Raw genomic sequence first — 19680 nt, 5'->3', positions numbered from 1 at the left:
GATGTGGAAAAAGTGTTGGCTTCTTACAAGCACCTTTTGAGTGGTTTGGAGTAGGTGATCGATAGCCATGGGGTTCCATCTATAGGAGAAATTGGGCAAGTAAATAGGCACGAAGACATCTCATGGGAAGTTTAGCCATTTGTCAACACTTTCAAGCAGGCTACCGACTCAAACAACCTATAGGTCACAAAGGAGAATATCACATGATATGTGGTGGAACCAGTGAGAATGTACACAAAGTTGGTGACCCTAGCAAATCAGGTGAACACGAAAAAACACTCCAATCTTAGATGCCCTTGAATGTCTACATAGACATGATGAAGAAAAAGCGCAGATAACCCACATAACTGTTGAGTACAAGATTTGGCACACTTACCTAGTAGAGCAACTACATCTAGACATCCCAGAACTATTGTCAATTTTATAGGATAGGATTTGCTTATTTTATGAAATTAGCAAGCCAGAGTAGAGACAGGCAATAATAGAAGATCTAAAGAGTCATAAGGAAGTCTAAAGGTCATGAGGTAGTCTAAAGGTCATGAGGTAGTCGAAAGGTCATGAGGAAGTCCAAGGGTCAAGGGTAGACCAAAGGTCACTCTCCATTTTATAAATACACCCTCATGGCATATTGTAAAGGAATTTTAGCTTGGTACGTATTTTGCTACATATTGTTTTGAGAGAACTTGTGCTATTCTAATATATACAAGGAGCAATATTTGTTTTCCACTATTGGATTGGATGGAAACTTTATGTTGCCATGCCATGGATATTATTAGCTCGATGAATTGAAGGTTCCTATGAGTTTTTGATGTGCATTCTGCTTGTGTATCTTCCTGTGCTATGAATCTTATTTTGCAACACATGGATGGTATATGATATGTTAACTTTGTGCTTATATTTATGAACTATTTTATTGGTATTGGCATAATTTTATTGTAGGTTGTGCATTCACTTATGCTTATTGACACTTAGCTGCTTTGAGCTAGTTTATAGTTGTTAAGTTTATTCTTTAATATGTGTGATCTTATTTAAAGTTTTGCTAACAATGCTTTGCTTAAGGTTCACGATGTAGAGTTATAATATTTCTTTTTATGGTATTCATGTTATGAAAATTCATCAATTATTTCCCTTTTGTTTGTTGAAGTTCATTTGTTTTACATAGTCAGTATACCACATGCGTTTGAAGCGAATCCAAATTACCTGTACAGAAGTCGTGCCTACCTAGAATTTGGGATCACTAAAATTAAAGGTGTGGAGTATAGTATGGATTCTACACTGGGGAGATCCATTTGTTGTTCATGTATAATTCCAGCCCATCAACATGGTGTTAGTCAACCAAGTTCAGTTAGTTGTTCTCAATTGGGTTCCCAAGGATTTGTACTTGTTTCTTCAAGATAGTCAACTATGGTTGGAGTCACGGCTGACTCACTTACCACGTATCAATAGTTCACAAGAAGGGGGGTGAGGATGTTGAACAACACTGGTATTTATGTGATGCTAGATGGAGAGCTCGTCAGACTCCTGAGACAACCAAGCTTATTGAATTTCAAACTACGTTGTAGGATAGAGCATTGTGATGGTTTATAAAATGAATTGATGCTAACCCCAATGTTGGTATAGATCTGGTTAAACAAGAATTTATTTAGGAATTTAATCTTCCTCGGTCAAATCAGAAAGGATTGGTGTAATTGTTGGATATTCGCTAATGGTAGGAAGAATCTGCTTGGCAATGTATGTATCATTTTAGAAATGTTATCAAGAAATTATCTTAGGGATTGTTTGATTAGGCCATGTTACCAATGACTCGTATTATGTTGTTACAACAGAATATTGATACACTTCAAGATGCCTTGGAGAAAGAAATGCAGATTGAGGCTATGGTTGGTTATCTACAAGACTGTAGAATTGGTGGTTCTTCAACATAAACTACTATTATGGGTCTCCAGAATCAGATTTATACCCTGATGGATAGGTTGAAAAATATTGCACCTCTACGGCCTGTAAGGCCTCATGTTTGGTTTACTCACTGTCAAGTTGAAGAAAATAATGTTACAAAATTATCGCAACTGAGGGGGGTAGGACAATCTAGTGCTCCTGTGGGACCCCCTCTAATACAATTCCCCAAAGTTGTGCAAGTTTCATCTTCTCTTCCTTATCAAGGCCATGCAAAATTCCAGTCATTTCCAAATACTCAACGTATCTCTACAAATGAGTATTATGAGATTTAGAGAATTTTTGGTCATTTAACTCGTCTATGTCCTATTCTATAGAAGTACTCCACTATTCCCAATAACTTGTTTTGTGAGTTTTATGGATCACATTATCATCATATGGAACAATGTCAGTCCTTGGATGCTTTAGTTGATGTCCTTGATCATACTGCTTTCTGTTTCAATGGGACTTGTCAAGGACGAGGAGGTGGAGCTCCAAGAGGTGGAAGGATAGACAAAAGAGGCCCAATAAAGTGTTATAGCTGTGAATAGGAAGGCCATGTCATGAGAGAATGTCCTTTGCCATGAAGACCTTAGTGTTCATACTATCGAGTAAATACACATGCAACTAAAGATTTTCCTGAACTTATTTCTCAGTAGGAGGAACACAACCAAGCTAAAGGAGCTAATTTAATCTATGTAGAACCTCATGATCCTAGTCGTACAATGCAACCTAATATCAATGTTGTTACAAGGAGAGGAAGATGAATGGAACTGATATAGGAACTCTTGACCCGATAACCATCATAAGACCTGCATTTCTAAAGAAGAATTATGATCCAAATAAGCACAAGGACAACCATCAGGATGCAGTTAAACATTTTCGACAGTTGATTTCTTCGCAAGGATCTTGCAGTGAACAATAGGAGCAAGTAAAGGTCTATTAGGAGAAGAATTATGCAGAACTTGTCCAACCCACAATGGATTGGTTTAAGTCATTTCTAAAAATTATGAATGATGAACAACTCATAGGTTAGTTGCAGAAAAGGTTAAATATTATCACTAAGGATGATGTGTTTTCTTAAGAACCAATTTCTACAAATTTACCTGAGTGGCATTCTAGGAGGGTACGATGGAACAAGAAGTGAACTAGAAGGGAGTTTCAGGTGGATGCTCAGATTGCAGGTTTTCAAATTAAGGATTCATGTTGTATTTGGGCTTATATGTTAATATTATACCGATGAAAACTTGGGAATTTCTCGGAAAACCCAAGTTGGTCTTCTCCCCTATTAAGTTGCAGATGGAAATTCAATATTTCATTCTTCGTGTTGGAATATTAGAGCATGTTGAAGTTGATATAGTTGGTGTCAAAATTTATGCAGATTTTGAAGTTATTGATATTATTGATATTATTGGGCATTGACTGGGCTTTCGAGAATTATGTAGTCATTGATTTGAAGCGTGACTATTGGTGGGCTCCAGTATTGTAGCAATAATGCTACAACTCCTGGAGCTTCCTATCTCTAATTTTAACAACCCGGTAGTTCGTACAAACTTGGAAGCGACGGTGCTGTATGCACAAGTACTAGCTCTTGTCGCAGCTGTCACTTGGTCAGCTGGCACAAGTCCGCTAGGGCTCAAGCCAACTTCTATATGCTCACAGAAGAAGCTTTATGAATGATGGATGAAAGCTAACTCAAAGGAGACTAGTCTATTTGCAAAAAGAAACTGAAAGCCAACAAAGCATGAAAACCCTAGTAAACCCTAATTTGACTAGCTAGACCCTTACAAAGCAAAACTGTGAATGAAACCACTACCAATAATGCCATTACTTACAGTGAACTGAAATACATGCACCTAAGCTACCTGCATCTGAAAAGACATGTTTTTGTATTTTTTCATTAAGTGGTTGGATTTATTGTGATGATGCTTTTGATTAGGGTTTGGTTGTGCAGGAGCGGTTGGAATGGAAGGAAAGCATGGGCAAGGTCAGGATGGCTAGGAGAGGTCCCAGAGGGTCTCTAGCATCAGTCCACAGAAGTCTACCATGTTCGGATGCTCAGCAACCGAGTTTGCAGGCTTCTACAGGAAGTCTGCAGGGGATCCTACAAGAAACTCAGGGATTTCTACAGTAAGTCTGTCCAATTCTACAGGATGTTTGACCGTGGAAGTTTTGGGAGATGGTGAAGTGTTGGAGTGGTGTGGGAGGATAGGTGAGATGGAGATGGAGCTGGTGATGGCTTAGGAGCAGAGAAATCAGATGGAGGAAGAGTGCATGCAGTGGTTTGATGGCTTGGAAGGATGGGATCAACGAAAGGTTAAGTAAATGAAGCTACGTGGCAATAGATGAGTTGGAGGATAAATGAGCTGGATAGAGGCCGAGTGGGTGACTTGAGGAGAGATCAAGAAGAAGAAGAAGGAAGTGGAATGATATGGAGCAGCGTAAATGAAACAAATGACTTATGCACCAAAAACGAGAATTCATTAACCTATGATAACTGTGCCATGAAACCTATGAACAACAATGGAAAACCAAGAAAGGAAACTCATGCATGGAAGTGGAATGTAGAAGTATAGTTCAATATCAAAAGTGCATGGATGGATCTTCAACGAAAATGTCTATGCTGCAGCTTGCATGGAAGTGAGAAGAACTGTGTTTCTTTTTGGTGCTTGGTTATGGACTACACCCCAATCCCTAAGCAGAGATGGAAGTGAGCTTTAACAACCCTTTTCTGGAGCTCCAATAAATTATAACTATCCTCCTATTGAATCTAAGAAACTGAAAGCAAATTCACCATGAACTAATCCTATTCATCCTCATGAAAAAGACTAAATTAACAGACTCTAAATTCGAATTGCATGTTAAAGTAAAGACTCAAAGTGCTGGAACGAAATGCAAATAACATTACAACACCGAGGAGATCTATTGCTCTCAGGTTGGGCCCTAACCTGAGAGCTATAGCTCCCTTAGAAACTCATAATGAGATCAAAATCTGCCTGCCTTTATTCATAAACGAAAATCTGATGTCATGCCAAAACTGGCTTACAAAAGGAACAAACACCGAGCTGTAGCTCGTACTTCCAAATTGCAAGAGTAATACAAAAGTTCAAAAAGCCTCTATCCAAGGCTACGGCCTCAATATTTATGCAAAATGATCATCCAACAGGTGTCCTTGATTTGTGGAGCTCGGCTATCCAACTGAAGGTTAAACTGCTGATCCTGTAGAACAGTTATAACTGTTGTTCCTGTAGAACAGTTGGCTGCCTCTAAGCTCGGTGGGGAGATTGGTTGGAGCTCGGAGCTATGGTGGGAATCACGATGAAGGTCCCCAAGACTGTGGACATCCTCTCCTAAAAACCAGCAGTGCCACCTCATTGTCTCCTTGTCTCCTTTTTCGTGGTCTTTGCTCCCTTTTAATGCCAAAAACATGAAATCATCATGTATTAGTCACGTAGATAGAATGCCTACCCTTCTTCCTACAAACAACACGAATAAACCAAGAAATGAATGCATAAGCAATAAAAATGAATGGTTTGAGCAAAGCAAGTAGGCCAAATGAGCCCAAATTGTACCAAAAATTGGGGCTCATCATCACCCCCCAGCTAAACTATTTTCTCATCCTTGAGCAACTTTGCCCTGGCTCCTCGTCTTTGGCCGAGAACTAGAGCCCGGAGCATGCTTTTCCTTTCCTATTTTTGGTGGCCCTGCCTTTTCTGCCGAGGGTGGTGCTTCTTCCTTTCCTGTTTTTGGTGGCCCTACCTTTGCTGCCCCTGGTGGTGACGAAGGTGGTGCTTCCTCCCCCTTTGCTATTTCCTTGAGCCGGGCTTCGGAAGGCGATTGGCCTATTTTTCGTGTCTAGGAAGTTATTTTTGGGCTTCCCTTCTCAGGGGTGGCTGATGTTTTAGAGGGGGTTCTTGTACTGGTTGAAGTAGGGACATCCCCTAAAATGGTTTGGCTGCTGGGTGGAGGTTGTGGCTTGCCCGTGGTCATCGTCTTGCTTCTCCTGGCTTCAGATGGTAGAGGGGTCTCCCTCTCCCTCTTCTCCTTCGGTTTTGGAGGTGTACTGAGGGCGGCCAACGCCGCTGCTGCCTCCTTTTCTGATTTCGGGCTTCCTGTAGAAGACCCTGCTTTGCCCACTTCCGAGCCTCCTGTAGAAGATTCTTTCTTTCCCGATTTTGGGCTTCCTGTAGAAGACCTGGCTTTAGCCACTCCCGGGCTTCCTGTAGAAGCCCCTGCTTTGGTAGTCTTCGGGCTTCCTGTAGAAGGCCCTTTCTCTGTCTTCAGGCTACCTATAGGAGCCTGTTTCTCAATGACTTTTGGGCTTCCTGTAGAAGCCCCTTTTTCCAATTTCGGGCTTCCTGTAAAAGCCCTTGTCTCTGTCTTCGGGCTTCCTGTAGAAGCCTGTTTATGCAATTTCGGGCTTCCTGTAGAAGCCTTTGTCTCTGTTTTTGGGCTTCCTGTAGAAGCCTGTTTCTCAATGATTTTCGGGCTTCCTGTAGCAGCCTTTGTCTTTGTTTTTGGGCTTCCTGTAGAAGCCTGCTTCTCAATGATCTTCGAGCTTCCTGTAGAAGCCTTTGTTTTTGTTTTCGGGCTTCCTGTAGAAGCCTGTTTTTGCTTTCCTATAGACACAGGTGTCTCGACCTCTGCTTGCTTGTCTGCCTGAGTTTTGCTTTTTGCTTTGGTTGCAGGTGCTGTTGAGGTACTTGGGCTGACGTGGACCACCTCAGCTTTTTCCATTCTGCTCTTCATCCTCTTTTCCCTTGCTGACAAGATAGGTGTGCTACCTTTTTCTTTGTCCTCCTTTTCCTCATGCTTCTTCCTTTGTTCTTTCTTTTGTACTGTTGTCGGGGTCTCTTGGCCTTCTTCTCTCTGTCCCTCGGCCACTGCTTCTTGTTCCTCACCGCTGGAGGAACCCGTTTCTTCAATCAACATTTTAATGTCCCCATATTTTGTCAAATTCTGGAAGGATTCCCATGAGAGGGGAACCTTATATGAATGCAGCGCATCCTCCACAAGAAGCTTGATCAACCCATGGTGGGCTATCTGATCTGGTATGCCCTCTTTTAGCTTTGTGGCACACTCCATTAGAGACTGCAGTAGGTAATAAGGGATGCTCAGTTTTTGTTCTACAGGAAGGTCAATTCGGTGCCTCAATTCAGTGAGCAGCCGAAAGTGATATGCATACACGATGCTGAAACGGCCTTCACAAGTGATATATTTCATGATTTGCAAACTGACTTCATTCCATGGTGGCAACAGGCTCGTTCTTCGCACCCCATTTTTGTCCTCCGAGAATTCTTCCTCAGGTGGAAAGAATTCTTTCTTTCCCTGCTGGCTCAGCTTTCTTTCTTCCTTATCCCACGACAAACCCATAGGAAGTTCTGTGATCCAGCTGATATGTTGCGGGGTGAGCTTGAGGCTCAGACCTCTGAAGTTCACTGTGGCCAGTGTCTGGGATTTAGGCTTCAGAGCCTGCAAGAATTCTTCGGCCACTTCATCATCGTAACCCTGCAGCTTATCACAAAAAGGCATCCATTGTGCTCTGGTGAAGAGCTCTACCACTGCCGGGTTTTCCCTTAATTTGGTTGAATCAGTGGGTTCCCGTCTTATAAACCCACCCGGCATGATGAACACGGTTGTTTTAATTAAAGGTGGCAAATGCGAAAGAGATTTGGTCTATTAAGACAGAGCATGCACATAATCCACAAAATTCAACACAGTCTACTTATACTGACATCCTGTAGAACGACAGCATAGGCACAGCAAACAACAATTCCACCAATATCTTTATGACCAGACTGTGGACGATGGTCTTGCCACTCTTACTAACCAGTTTCATGAAGAGTTTAGGGTTACCTCTTTAATTGGCCACCTTTTTTCCCGTGAGGCACCCGCTTCCCTGTAGAAGACTGCGTTCCTGTAGAGACTGCGTTCCTGTAGACTGCGTTCCTGTAGAACTGCGTTCCTGTAGAAACTGTGTTCCTGTAGGAGCAGTGCGCAATTCTCGCGGAGGACTGTAGTTGGCCCGCGCTTGAGATGTGCTTCACCGGCGTTTTGGTAGCCAACAGCTCGGCATATCAAAGTGCAGAGGAGATCAGAATAGCCACCCGAGATTGAAGTGGTGGTTGATAAATTCATGCGCATGATCTAGCCGATTAGATTTTGAATCGGCGCAATCCGTGGCGCAGGGGGTGAGTTGTCCCCGTCGGACCATTGGGCGATGTCATCCATCATTCGCCTGCGTATTCACTTGCTGCCGCATCCATTCCCACAGATTTGCCACCGCCTTTTCCTATTAAACTCATGCTTCCGATGGGAGTGTTCTCACGTGCGTGCCGCTCATTCTCTTTGTCGTGGCCGCCACCCAAACATCCAATTACACTTTAACTAGCCGACGTGGCCAGTCGACTGGCCATACGGCTGCTCAACCATTCACTTTTACGCTGTGCAAACAATTTCAAAGTAAAATTCATGCAATTTGATGGAAGGAAGGGTTGAGACACTTACCTGCGTGGCTGCACACGATTTTTCCAGTTCTTGGACGATGGTGAGTGGATCTACCTGCTGCATGCTACTTACACAGACCCGGAGGCTCGTGGTTACAGGTTGCCGACGATGGAGTGGATGCTTTGGTTGCATGCGTCCGCGTTTCCTTGCAGATGGCGGTGCTGTGAATGATATCCACTCTAGCATGTTGAACTGTTACAGGATTCCCGCGAGGTGTCTCGTAACAGTTCTTCCTCCTTGGGTGCATTCTGCAAGACGGAGGATCTAGCCTTTCAATCACGTTCCCGGAGCTCTTGATGCATGTGGTATGAGATCTCAGCATTTGTTTATCTTCGAAAATGGTTTTTCCCGCGAGAACTCATCGATCTTCTTTGTTGGTGCAGGAAACTTGGTCGCATGTCAACAAGGATGGTGGAGCAAGGTGACAGCAATGTGCAAGGGTGCCAACAGAGGCTTGCATGCATCCAAACCAATCCATAGTCGCTAAGTCTCCTTTTAAGATGAATTCTGGGCCATCCCAAACTCCTACAGGAAGTTTCCTATAGAACACAGAGCTTCCTGTAGAAAGTTCGGCCTTCCTATAGAAAGTCTGTACCTTCCTGTAGACAATCCGTGCCTTCCTGTAGAAAGACTGCATCTTCCTGTAGAAAGACTGCATCTTCCTGTAGAAGATTCAAACCATGATAAAATTGCACATACCTTGAAAAAAACATGGGTACCCTTGGAGGAGGTGCTGGTGAGGTCTCTTGACAGCAACATAAGGACCCTTGGCTTTGAGTTGAAGGCTTCCTCTCCTCCATAGAACATCTGCAACCTGCATGCAATTTTACCATATTTTTCTTATTGTTTTTTTCTCTTTTTTTCTTTTTCTTTTTTCCTTTTTTTTTTTTTTTTGAAAGAGAACAGGGGCGCCTCAAAGAGGTTTTCACCCGTGCCATCTGCGCTGAGTGCCTCAGAGAGGTTTTCACTCAAGGATCTTTTTCAAACCTTTTCTCTTCTTTTTTTTTGAAAGACAATAGGGGCACCTCAATGAGGTTTTCACCCCTACCACCTGCCTTGGGTGCCTCAGAGAGGTTTTCACCCAAGGATCTTTATTATTATTATTATTATATTTTTTTTTTTTTTTTTTTTTTCATATCCCTTAGGGTATGCCAAAAGCAGAGGCAGAACCCCTCTCTAGGACCAATACAGATTTCTCCGCGGTTTTGATGAACTCTTGTCTTGAGAGAGGTCTCCTGTAGATCTTCAATCGATGCCCATTGACAAGCATGGGAATGGCTTCCTCATCAATGGTTCGAATGAGGACAGATCCATTGCCATGGCATTTCTCCACTGCATATGGTCCTAGCCATCTGGTTCTCAGCTTCCCCTTGAAGTCTTTGTATCTGGAGTCATACAACAAAGCCCAATCTCCCGGCTGAAATTGCTTGTCATGGAGATGTTGTTCATGCCACACCTTTCTCTGAAGTTGAACCACTTCTGAGTGAAGGAGGGCCTGCATTCGTTGCTCATCCAGGCCATTCAGTTGCAGTAACCTTTCTTTTTGTGCATGGCTGAGATCTAGGTCCAGCTGAGCTGCCATCCTCAAATTGTTGTATTCAAACTCAATGGACAGCAAAGCTTTCTTCCCATAGACCAGCTCATACGGTGTGAAGCCGGTGGTGGTCTTCCAGGTGGTGTTGTAAGCCCATGTGGCTTCAACCAGGTGATCTGCCCAATCCTTTCTGCTGCTGCTCACCACCTTAGTCAAGATCCCTTCTAATGCTCTATTGGTGACTTCCACCTGCCCATTTGCTTGAGGGTGATAAGGGGTGGAAGTCCTATGCTTGATCTTGTGATGAGCTAGGAGATCTTCAACCAGGTTGGAGGTGAACTGGCTCCCTTGATCGGTGACCAGCTCTCTTGGATAGCCAAACTTATAGAAGATGTTTTCTCTTAGGAACTCGGCCACCTTTTCTTCTGTTGCTGCTTTGATTGCTTTGGTCTCTGCCCACTTTGTCAAATAGTCAGTACACACAATGATGTAAGTCCTTTGCCTCGAAGAGGGGTTGATTGGGCCCACAAAGTCCATGCCCCACTTCTCAAATGGCTCAAGAGTCACTTGAGGTTGGAGAGGCATCTCATCCCTTTGGGTCGGTTTCCCCATTCTTTGGCATTGGTCACACTGACTGACATATCTCCGGACATCTTGATGAAGTGTGGGCCAATAGTAGCCTGCCTGCAGGATTTTGAAGGCAGTTCTCTTTGCTGCAAAATGTCCTCCACAAGGCCCATCATGACAAGTGAGGAGGATATCAAAGACTTCCTCCTCCCTTACACAACGCCTTAAGATCTGATCGGGGCCAAGCTTGAACAGATTGCCCCCGATCCAAGTAAATGAGGCACTTTTTCTGATGATTCTGCTCTTCTCTCTGGAAGATAGGTGTGGAGGGAACTGTGCTGAAACAAGATAGTTTGCTATATCAGCAAACCATGGAGAGAGTACTGAAATAGAAAATAGATGTTCATCGGGCATCTGGTCATCCACTGTTCCATCCTCATCTGCAGACAAATCCAATCTAGATAAAAAGTCAGCAACAACATTTTCTCTACCTGGTTTGTCAACAATGGTCAAATCAAACTGCTGCAATAAAAGTAACCATCTAATAATACGAGCATTCACATCTGGTTTATTCATTAAATATCTAATAGCAGCATGGTCAGTATGTACAAAGGTCTGGTAACCAGTAATATAATGTCGGAACTTGTTCAATGTATGGACCACAGCCAAGAATTCTTTCTCGGTTACAGTGTAATTCAGCTCAGCTTTGGACAAGTTTTTGCTAACAAAGTAAATGGCATATGGAAGTTTTTGCTCAACTTGTCCTAAAGCTGCACCTATGGCCTTCTTCGAGGCATCAGTGTGGATGTGGAAAGGTAGGGCCCAGTTTGGACCTCTCAGGATTGGGGCTGACACCAACTTGTCCTTCAATTCATTTAAAGCCCTCTGACAATCGTCAGTCCAATTAAACTCCACATCTTTTTCCAACAAGCCAAACAATGGTGAGGCTAGCTTGCTGAAATCTTTAATGAATCTCCGGTAGTATCCTGCTAATCCCAAGAAACTCCGGACATCCCTTACCTTTTGGGGAGGTGGAACCCTCTTGATGAGAGCAATTTTGTTAGGATCCACCTGCAACCATTGGCAAGAAATGGTATGGCCTAGCACGGTCCCTTCAGTCATTAGGAATTCACATTTTTCAGGACTAAGGGACAAGTTCATCTCGGTGCATTTGGTTAGGAATTTTCCCAGGTTGGACAATGCTTCCTGGAAGTTGGCCCCATAAGGAGTAAAGTCATCCATATAGATTTCCACCGCATCATGGACCAGCTCCGAGAAGATGCTCAAGACAGCTCTCTGAAAGGTAGCAGGAGCATTGCATAGCCCAAAGGGAAGGACTCGATAGGCAAAGGTACCCCAAGGACAAGTGAAGGTGGTCTTATCTTGGTCTTCCGGGCTGATTTGGATTTGGTTGTACCCGCTAAACCCATCCAGGAAAGAGAAGAACTTCTTTCCTGCCAGTCCATCCAACACCTGATCTATGAAAGGTAGAGGGAAATGGTCCTTCTTGGTAGCTTTGTTCAGTTCTCGGTAGTCCACACAGATTCTCCATTTCCCATTTTTCTTGGGAACCAACACTAGAGGGGACACCCATTCACTATCTGAGATGGGGTAGATGAACCCGACATCCAACATTTTTTGCAATTCTTCCTTGACAATGTCCTTAAGGGCTGGATTCATTCTCCTCTGAGGTTGCCTAACCGGTTTACAATCCTCTTTGATGTATATATGATGGGTACAGACCGAAGGATGGACTCCTTTCATTTCCTTATAGCTCCAAGCAAAAGCATCTAGGTGGTTGGCCAACAAACTACACAGCTCCTTTTCCTGGGAAGGAGATAGGGAGGAGCTGATCTTCAATGCTTTCTCAGGGCCGAACTCCACATTCTTGACTCTGGGAGTAACAGGGTTGGTTGTACAAAGATCCACTAAGGTGCTGGCTTGGGCATCCTCCACCAATTTCTCTAAGGGTAGTGCACTGGAAGGTGGATTCTGGATCAAGGTCTCGATCAAGTCATCCTCGGTTGGGGGGTCTCTTCTAGTGGTATCTAAGGTGCACAGAGGTGCTGAGTACACCTCGTCTTCCTCTCCTTCTTCCAACCAGAGTGGTAAGTCATGCTCTAAGGAGGGTTGGGCAGGAGGGTATAGGACTAGCTGCTTGGACATGGGACCATTTTTGATGGTCATGTTTCCTGCACGACAACTTATGTAAGCATCTGCAGTAGCTAACCAAGGCCTTCCCAAAATGAGAGGATATCCAGTAAGCTTGGCCTTTGGTTGAAGAACCAGGAAGTCTGCAGGGTATTCCCAAGAGTCATTAGAGACCAAGACATCCTCCACAATCCCTTCGGGAGTCACGGTGGAGCGATCTGCTAATTGCAGTACTGTCGAGGTCTTCCTCAAGGAACCCTGAAGATTAAGCTTAAGCATGGTATCCCTGGTCATCACATTAATGGCAGCCCCCAGATCGATCAAGGTGTGAGGTATAATGGTGCCATTGATGTGAACATCTACTACAGGACTTCCAGGATCTAGGTACTTTGGGCAGATGACTTGTCCTAACATAAGGTCAGACAGTTGTCCTATGACATTGATAGTTGAGGCATCTTTCTTTCGTCTGCCTGGGTGTTTGAAACACTTCTCCTTAACCAGTTTGTTGTATATTGGCACATCCTTGATGGCTTGGAGAAGTGGTATTTTTACACACAACTGCTTGAGCTCACCCAAAAGCTCATCCTCCTCTGGGTTGGGTTGTGTGGTGGCTGTTAGTCTCTCAGGAAAGGGTGGAATAGCCTTTGGTTCACTTTCCTGTTTATCTCCCTCATCCTCTAGGGGAGGAGGTTGGCGATCTGGTAGAGTCTTTCCAGATCGAAGATTGATCTCCTGGATCTCCACAGCATAGGTAGGGCATGAGGTTTCCCCAGTGTATACCTGCTGGGCCTGTCTATTGTTGGGGTTCGGGTTCGGTTGAGCAGGCATTTGAGGTTGCCTTGGAGGAGCAGGAGGTAATGGCTGAGATTGAACTGGTGGTGGAGGCAAGATGGCAGGAGGAGTGTTGTATTGGGGCCTCCACCCCGACTGAGGTGCATTCCATTGAGGTTGTGGCTGGGTGTTGTTGGGAAAAGTATCCAATACGGAATGACCCTATCCCACTCTAAGGGTGATAGTACCTCAGCAACAACCGAATGCAAAGCTATTCAAGATTACTTCTTTATGAGATGTAAGAGAGAGGAGGAAGAGATCCACTAACCGTTATCTTCCGCTAATGATTGATCCAATCTTCCCTCTTTGCTGCTTGCTCCCAGCTCCTTGCTCTTTCACTGGCCCAGCTACACAAAGATCCTGCAAAAGCACAAGAAAGGGAAACTACAAGAAGCATACATCCATAACTGATTCAAGGATTAGAATAAATCAAATATACAAGCATCAATACACCATTAAGACACATGCATATAGAAGAACCTCAAATGCTTTATTAATGGAAGAAGTAAAGTTCTGAGAGTGTTACAACCATAAGAGGCCCAATCCAGCAACACCTCCCAGCAGAAAGAAATCTCCTCTTCACCTCCTTCAAAGCAATCACCCAATAGTTCTATACTCAAACCAACAGCACTTCCTTACATTCACAAGAATCCAGCCTCCCTAGACCTCATGAGAGAGCTCTATATATAGGAGTTTTGGAGAAAGGATGAGTCAGCTTGAGGCTGGCATGAAGCTGACTAGTGTCCTCTCCCACTTCAGTTATACTTCAGTTCTTGAGTCCACTTGGAGTTTCTTGCTTCCACTTGGAGATCTAGATCCTCTTACTCATCACAAGGCGAATTCCCTGATCCAAGTGTCATTTTGGAAGCTTCCTGGGCATTTGACACCTTGCAGAATGACTGTGCCAGTTGGCCAATCTCGCCCAGCGCAGGTAGCCTTCATTGCTTTTGACATTCAGCGCAGGTACAGAGTGGAGCAGTTGACATTCAGCGTAGATGCTCAGTGGAGCAGCTGACATGATCCAGAAATAGCTTGTTTTTGAGTGTTTTCAGGTGGAGAACTGATTTTCAGTGCTGTGGTTTGCTGACCTTGTTCCTCTAGGGGTAGGAACAACATGTTTAGGGACTTTGGATCCCTTAGATTATCGACATTTCATGCTTCATGCTGTAAGGCACAAAAATGTCTATAACAGTTGCCCCCTAAAGTATGAGGTCATTTATCGGGTGAAATACTTTATCAGGAGGATCCGAAGTTCATTCAATAGCTGAGGGGAGCCCTGTAATAAAATACAATACAATACATTATTTTTCATTCTGCTTTCATGATCTAGCTGAGGTGGGCATTCCCATGCTCAGCTTTATAAATTCATTTTGGTACATAGAACAGACGATCGTCTGATGGTAGACTGATAATTCTCTGTTGAAATTATCATCCTTTGAGTAGGATGATCATCTGCTGCAATGATGTACATAACAAATGTCTTTATATCCTGAATATATATCGCAGCCCGGATGGATGAAACTAGATCCGGGGTCTTCAAACTCGTTCGATCTTCACTCTAAGTACAAGTCGATCCATGTGAGAATTGCACTGAAGTCGAACATGGAAAGACATCGCTTGATTACCGGTCGATAATGTAAACCGTTAACAAGTGCGAGAGGAATCACCAATAATGACAATGACCCTCAAGGTACTGCAGTACAATTCACGTGGTGTGAATAAAGGACTTGGCGTCGAACACCACGCAAAATCTTCTGGTCGAAGGTCATTGATGTATACCTGTCGCCGGAAGTGAGAAACTTGCCATTGAGGCATGCAAGCTTCAAAGTACTGGGGGGGTTGTTCCTAGATCAACTTCTTGGATAATGAGCTGAAGTCGACAAGAAGCGATCTGTCAAAGGAGGGCCTTAATGAATCCCACATCAATGACACGGAACGGAGCTAATGATTTTAGTGGAGGCGAAAACAATCTGTGAAATATGATTCAGGGTGGCGATCATGGGTGGATGAAGGATAATGTATGGCAGTGGATGGGACACGGTTGACTCTTTTTGAACAACATCTCTTGAACATATAACGACACTGATGGATCGGTAGCATTACCCCAAATGTGGATGGTTTGGCGAGGACCATGGTGACGAGACTGGTGAATGAAACAACCCAACCCGATATGATACGGAGGACAAAGTGTCATGTTCAAGAGCGACTTGCTACCATTAAAGCTTTGAGGTTCTCCCAATTTTTCCCCAGTCATTTCTGACCAGTACCTCTTTATTTTTGTCAAGCTTGAGGAGGATAACATATGCTTGTTCTATAACCTGCCCTTCGGGCAAGCCCATCGCTATGTTTTAACGAGCTTACCGATAGGGAATCTCGTTCTCGTCTAAAGACAAGTTTGTCGCTATTTAATCATTTTAACGAGTCTAACGACAAGGAAAACTCGGTCCTTTTCAATTTTAGAGAGTCTGAAAAGGTACAGAAAGTTAACTCCAAAATTCCTTTTTCGTCATCTAATCCCTTAAGTCCGAAAAAGTATAAAACAATACAGAAGGGATGAGTTTTCGATTACTTTAACGAGCCGAATAAAACAAGCGCTCGACCTTTTTGTGCAATAATCCCTCAGGTCCAAAAAGATTAAAATCTAGAGGAGGGATAGCATTCCGGTCGTTTAACGAGCTGGAAGGCCAAAACTCGGCAAACTTTTCATATTTTACGAGTCAGGAGAAAAGAGCTCAAAGAAGACTCGTCTTTTGAGGAACGAGTGATAAACAGGGATAGCAGCAGATTCCAGGTACAGGTTGGAATTTTCCAATCACGGCAGTGTCACAAGGATGGCTAAGTGAAATCACTCTTCGCAGCTGTTCCTCAAAATGGGTAAACAATCATATGGAGGTGAACGGTAGGCCAATATGGAATGGAGGTGGTGGGTGCAAACACGACCAAGGCTTTTATGGCTAATAAATTTACGATCACAATGGTTATTTACCAGTATAGGTTCATTTTTTAATGAGCTTAAACTCTGGAGGAAACTCTTGCTCACGCTTTTCTATTTTTTAACGAGCATAAATTCCACGGTAAAACTGCTCGATCTTATGTTTATTTTTTAACGAGCATGAACTATGTGCTAAAACTGCTCGGATCTCGCTTTTCTATTTTTTAACGAGCATAAATTCCGCGGTAAAACTACTCGATTATATGGTCAAATTTTGATTTTTTACCATTACTAGCTTTTCTCTTTTCAAATATAGTACTGCTTTTTCAATTGCTGCAGCAAACTTTGTTAGAAATGAATAATATTTGCATGAATATGAGATTATAACCCTAATATTTCACTTTAAACTGTGTAAAAAGCCATTAAAAGGTGTTTTTTGGTATGTTGGAGCTCTGGAGGTGCCTCTTCCCCCTTGATTTTCACCAGCTGATTCCGGGAGATTCTACAGACAATTTTCGACGCCGTCTGGCCCAGGTAGGAGCTAAACCCTAGCTCTTTCTTTTCACAGTTTCATTTTCCTATTTTTTGCCTGTTTTCCGGTCTTTCTGAGCCCCTGGGGTTTTTCCAGGGTGCCCTAGGATCAGCGCAGGTTTCCCTTTCGAAACCTGCGCTGAAGGTCAAGCTGCCTTAAGGCAGCCTAACCCTCAGCGCAAGTGGGAGACTTCCTGCCTGCGCTGGGCTCAAAAAGACTGAGTTTTAAGGTTATTTTTGATGATTTTTTCGCCAGTTCTTCATCAAATCAGGAATTCACTCTTTCTCTTGTTTGCTTTGCAGGGAACCTTGAACAAAATGTCCCTTACATGGCGAGAACGAGAACATGAAGAGGAGGACATGATTGCCCTCCATGACCCGGTCACGGTGAACGCGCTGCGGAACTGTGGCCTGCTGAAATTCTTTCGTATCTCTAGCATGAGAGCACAGATTTCTTTACTGCAGTATATGCTTGATGCTTGGGATCCTGTTAACCAAGTGTTCCAGATTAGGGGGAAGACCATCCCCTTGACTATAGAGGACATGTACTTCTTGACTGGACTGTCAAGACGAGGTGCCCCCATTTCCTTATCAGGTACGGCCCGGGGCACTGATTCCACCAGAGATTATGTCCGCCAGTATTGCAGGGAAGGTTCTCAGCCGAGCAGAGATGGCAAGATTGTTATTCGTGAGATTACTGATCGGGCTCTCAGGTCCATTCTGTTCACTATTGGTAGGATGGCCGGTAGCGCAGCTCTACATGTTGCCAACAGGTCTTATATGCAGCACGCCTTGGAGTGTCTCCAACCGAAAGTATTCAACTAGTGTGATGCAGTACTTGTTCAGATGAAAAGTCAATTGACCAAGGTAAAGGACGGGAAGCTGAAGAACTTTGGATTTGGTTCTATTCTGACTGCCTTCGCCTTGAAGAAAATCCCACTGATACAGCCTCAGTACATCATACTTGACTTGCCTTCTCCGACCGAGCCACGCATGCAGAGGTGGGTTGACCACATGTCTAGGCATGCAGGTCAACCTCAGATTACTTTTACTGAGGCCTTCTTTAGGTGGTTCGAGCGCCAGGAGATGGCGTTTTCTGAGTATCCATATGTGGGTATGGATTTCCGAGGTGATCCGGATTTGGTGCTACCGGATGGCGAGCAGTGGGGTGCCATCGGTAAACTCTTTGACCATATTATTGTTTATTGTTCTTACTCATAATGTTGCTGTGCTTTATTCTATCAAGACTTTTAATTGTACTCTTGGGTGCATGCAAATATTGGTCCTGTTCGTCCAGCAGTTCGTCCGAGATCACCAGTTGCTGCCCCGACAGGGGAGCCTGCTAGGAGAGTTGTTATTCGCGACCTTGACAATACTGAGACCCTTACAGTTGTGCAGGAGCAGGTCGAGAGCCTTACTCGTGGTCTTCCGGATGTACAGATTGACGAGTTACCTTTACAGCTGCAGCGGCATACTATTGGTGTGCCTAGACGATGGACTCGTCTCTTGCGCATGATTGCACAGGCCGTGACGTACTATCATGAGCACCACTAGGCTAGGGTGGCCCCTAGCATCTTTTTGAGTTTTTAGGTCATATGACCAATTTTGTCTTGGTTACAGAACATTATGTATGAACTTATATAAACAGCTTATACGTATTTTGATTTTCGGGTTTTATTCTGGTTGATTTATGTGATCCATATGTACAATCTTTAATGATGTGTCCTTTTTATAAATTTTGCAAATGTCTATCTAACACATAGTTTGCTAATGAGTCGGTTAATGTGTTTAAGTTTCTTGAAATATGTTGATATTGAATTGAATCAAATCGTCTTTCCAAGATCTTAACCCTTAGTAACATGCGATAAATAGCTGGATTGCGAACAGAATATATACCATTGAGTTGTAGTATTACGAGCTGTGAGTCTAGCCTGACAATTAGTCGGCGTATGCCACGTGTGATGGCATCAGAGAGTAGTTCTATCAACGCGCTGTACTCAGCGATGTTATTCGTTGATTGCCCAATACATACACCTCTGAAACTTACTAACTCGCCGCTTGGATCAAAAATGGCCCAGGCTGCGGAAGATAAGTTCCGTGAACTACGACTCGCTCCGTCGGCATATCCAACACATGTCTCCAGAAGGTTCGACATCTGCAATGAATGAAAAGGTGGATCACTCGACCAGAGCAAACACTTTAGCAAAAACAAAATACAACAAAAGCATGCAGGTTACTATTAAGCATAGTAACGCTTGAGGTACAACCCGTTGCGGGGCTGCGCCAGTGGAATTCCATCGTAATCCATTAACTCGTAGGCTCCTTTTGCTAACACCCTTTTAACAATGTAGGGGCCCATCCATAAGGACTTGAATTTTCCTGCTCCCAATTTATCGGATTCTTGGTCATAAAGCAGGTCCAAATCACCTTCTGAGAAGACACGGGGTTTGACATTTTTGTCGAACTGAGCCTTGACTCGTTTCTTATGAGCTTTGTTAGCCGAAGCGGCGTCACGATGGGTTTCATCCAACTGGATTAATTCTAAGAAACGAGCCTCTTCTTCTGAGGTTCCGGGGAGAAGATCGATTGCGAGTTTAAGGACGAAATTTCGCACTGGATTGGTAAGACTGCTTCCAGGCCATACACCAGTTGAAAAGGTGTGAACCCGGTTGCGTTCTTTACCGACGTTCGGTAA

The sequence above is a fragment of the Pinus tabuliformis genome, chromosome 1_2 (assembly GCF_031772625.1).
Source record: "Pinus tabuliformis cultivar Carrire ecotype Pingquan chromosome 1_2, CPIR1, whole genome shotgun sequence".
Taxonomy (NCBI): domain Eukaryota; kingdom Viridiplantae; phylum Streptophyta; class Pinopsida; order Pinales; family Pinaceae; genus Pinus; species Pinus tabuliformis.
Note: the sequence above shows the minus strand (reverse complement) of the source record.